This window comes from Perognathus longimembris, chromosome 8 (genome assembly GCF_023159225.1).
Source record: "Perognathus longimembris pacificus isolate PPM17 chromosome 8, ASM2315922v1, whole genome shotgun sequence".
Lineage (NCBI taxonomy): Eukaryota > Metazoa > Chordata > Mammalia > Rodentia > Heteromyidae > Perognathus > Perognathus longimembris.
Window position 1 is genome coordinate 18,654,770 of NC_063168.1, and position 3,635 is coordinate 18,658,404.

General features: G+C 37.6%; 1 pseudogene; it reads right to left on the minus strand.

Annotated features, from left to right (window-relative positions):
- Nucleotides 1–3,226: 3,226 nt before the first annotated feature.
- LOC125356851 lies at nucleotides 3,227–3,417 on the minus strand (annotated as a pseudogene).
- Nucleotides 3,418–3,635: the final 218 nt, after the last annotated feature.

The window sequence follows — 3,635 nt, forward strand, 5'->3', positions numbered from 1 at the left end:
TTTAATGTAAAGTTCCAACATTAGATAAGCAACGGGGAAAAGACTCTTCAGCAAAGAGCTTATCACAGAATTTGATGGTCCAACATTATAGACAATGGTCAAGGGAACAAAAGACAAAGGAGTGGTTTTTAGTTTAACAGTATAATTAAAAGAAAACAAAGAGTAAACCAACTAAACCCTTTTTCCTATTGTCAGGAAAAGAAGAAAATGACCTTAATCATGAGCTGCAGAGACACTATTGCTGTCTAGGATGTCTGATCTAGTTTCAACTCTAGAACCTCACCCATCCTCCATGCTGGATTCTCCAATAATATTTAATTACAACTTGCATTGTTAACTTGGAAAGCAAGTTTGAATACAGTACTAAGATGTAGTAGAAAAAGGAGCAGCAAGGATAAAATATGCCAAAATGTGTCAGAAAAGCAACAGGAATACTTGAAATTTTTTTGTGTTCAAGTCAGATTTAATTAGGTAGCTATTAAGTCTCATAGCTCTGCAGAACATTAGATGTTTTCCTGTTCTTTGGAAAAACAATCTATATAATAAGCATGTTTGAGAAAAATGCCATATTTGCTCAATTTTTGGTAACCATTTCCAAATTAATTTACATTTTGTACTTTGTTCAAGGGCAGAATACACGTTGGTTAGGATGTTCATAGCTAATGAATTTCCAGAAAAGTTCTCATGAGACCTGCCCAGCTTCTGAACATTTTCTTGGGATGGTATTTACACAGAGGCCTGGACACTCCCCACACACCTACACTCTTCTAGAAGATCATAATGAGTTCAAGATCCCCATCAAGAAACCTTTTCAGTCAGGTGTTTGCGGCTCATGCCTGTTATCCTACTCTGGAGGCTGAGATCTGAGGATCACAGTTTGAAGCACCCTAGGGCAGGGAAGTCCATGAGACTCTGATCTCCAATTAACTACCAGAAAACTGGAAATGGTGCTGTGGCTCAAAGTGGTAGTGCACTATTCTTGAGTGAAAAACCTCAGGGACAGCACCTAGATTCTGAGTTCTAGCCCCATGACCACCACCAACACCACCAAATTTTTCTCCAAATTCTTTCTGCCTTCGGCACAGCCAATGCAGAAGGGAATATTCATTTTGCTTTTATTTGGGACTCCACCACACATATGTAGAGTCTTGAGGACTATCAACAATATTGTAAGTCACTGTTTTTAGTTTTTTTTCTCCACTTTAAAAATTAATTTGCTTTCAAAAATTGTAAATATAGAGGTGATGTACAGAGGGCGTATCGTTATATGAGTCAGGTAAAGAATACATTTCCTTTGCAGTGTCTTCTGTTTCTTTATTTTCTCCTAGTCCCTCCTTTTTCTCTCTCCACCCATGAGTTGTATAATTCATTTTCATGAATGTCCAGTGAGCTCCACTGTACCTTCCCCCCAACCTTTCAAAAGATATATACTTGAATATACCATACAAATGTTAAACAAGACAATCATGAAAAACTAAAAATTAAAAAGAAAGAAAGGTAAAAAAGAGGTGTCTTGTTTCCATACCTTGGAGTGTTTCAGCATGTATATTATTTTGTATAAATATGAAGAGGCACTTAGGAATTTCCCCTTTGTGTTTCTCTTCTCAGAGTATCCTCTTTTGGTCTCACCAAAATTTAGAATATCTGAATCTGAATATCTAGAATCCTGTATAATGTATCATATCCCAGTGTCTTTTAGATCTAATTTCCACATATCAGAGAGAACATGTACTATTTGTCTCTCTTGGCTTACCCCACTTAACATGATTTGTTCTAGTCTCATACATTTCCTCACAAAGGACATTTTATTATTTCTAATGGCCATGTAAAACTCCATTGTGTATAAGTACCATATTTTTGGATCCACTCATCTATTGTGGGGCATCTGGGCTGTTTCCACATCTTGGCTATTGTGAATAGTGTGGCAATGAACATGGATGTGTGGGTGTCTTTATCCTATCATGGGTAATGGTGTTTAGGATAGATGCCTAGGAGTGTTATGGCTAAGTTGTAGGGAAGATCTACGTTTAGTTTTTTGGAGGAACCTCCAGATTGCTGTTTAGAGTAGTTGTACTAGTTTCCATTCCCACCAACAGTGCAGTAGGGTTCCTTTTTGCCCACCTCCCCACCAACATTTGTTATTGTTCGAGTTTACAATGTTGGCTGTGCCTAATGATGTGAGATGGAATCTCAGAGTTGTTTCAATTTGCATTTCTTTCATGGCCAGGGACAATGCACATTTCCTCATGTGTTTCCTTGCCATTCTTACCTCTTCTTCTGAGAAGTCTCTCCTTCACTCCCTTGCCCATTTAGTGGCTGGTTTATTAGGTTTGAGAGGGGTTAGTTTTTTAAGTACCTTGTATATATTGGATGTTAGGCCTTTGTCTGATATATTGCTGGTAAAGATCTTTTTTGTTGGCTGTCTTTCTAGTTTAGCAACCATGTCCTTAGCTCTGCAGAAACATTTTATTTTTATATAGCTCCACTTGCCACATATCTCTTCTATTGGTTGTAGCACTGGGACTCTATTGAGGAAGTTCCTGCCTGTACCTATAGGTTCCAATGTCTCTCCTATTTTCTCTTGCCATGCTTTCAGAGTTTTAGGTCTAACATTGAGGTATTTGATCCACTTTGAATGTATATTAGTGTATGGTGACAAACAGGATCCACTTTGAGTTTTCTGCATATGGCTGCCCAGTTTTCCCACGCCAGTTCTAGAAGAGGCTATTTTTTCTACTATATGTCTTTGGCTCCCTTATCAAATGTCAGATAACGGTAAGTGTATAGATTATTTTATTTCTGGGTTTTCTAATCTATTCCATTGATCTTTGGGTCTATTTTGTGCCAAGCTGTTTTTGTTATTATGACTCTGTATTAGAGTCTGAGGTCTAATATTGTGATATCACTCACTTTAAAAAAATGAGTTGGTTTAATTTCAAGATGATATAGAATTCAAGAGAACAAACAGCATACTCTGGAAGGAATCTAGGCTGAGTTTACTTTAAATTTACAGCTAAGGTAGGAATGGAAGACATTACAATGACTGACAAAGTAGAGACTGAGCCACTGTAGGATTTTTTTTTTTTTAAGGTTGTTCTTAATGTTCTTAGAGTTCTAGATAAAACTTCATTCTACCTATAGGTGGCAGAGATGTTATGACAGGAAATACAGATGTCTAATGGGAACAAAATTTAGGATCACCATCATTCTAGGGACAAGGAACAGCTTACTTTTTGCCAGATTTCTTAATTCCACCTGTAGGCAGAGGACTCTTCCCTGTGGCCTTCCCTTTCTGTTCCTTGTTTCTTTTGCTCCTCTTTCTGTTTCTGCTGGAAGACTTGTCCCCTCATCTGTCTCCTTTTCCTGCTTCTTGGGCTGCTTTAGGGACTTTTTCTTGCCATGTTCCTGTTTGGACATGATGTCAGCTGAGACTTTGCCCAGATCCTGATCCAAAACTGGAAGTGAGCAGACCTAGAGTTTCCACACTGCTTTTTTTCTTTTGGGGGGCCTAGAATTGCTTTGGCTATCCAAGGTCTTTTGTTGTTCCATATTATTTTTTTTTCTCAAATTTTTATTATCAAACTGGTTCCATATTATTTTTTGGATTGTTTTTTCTATCTCAGTAAAGAATGTCA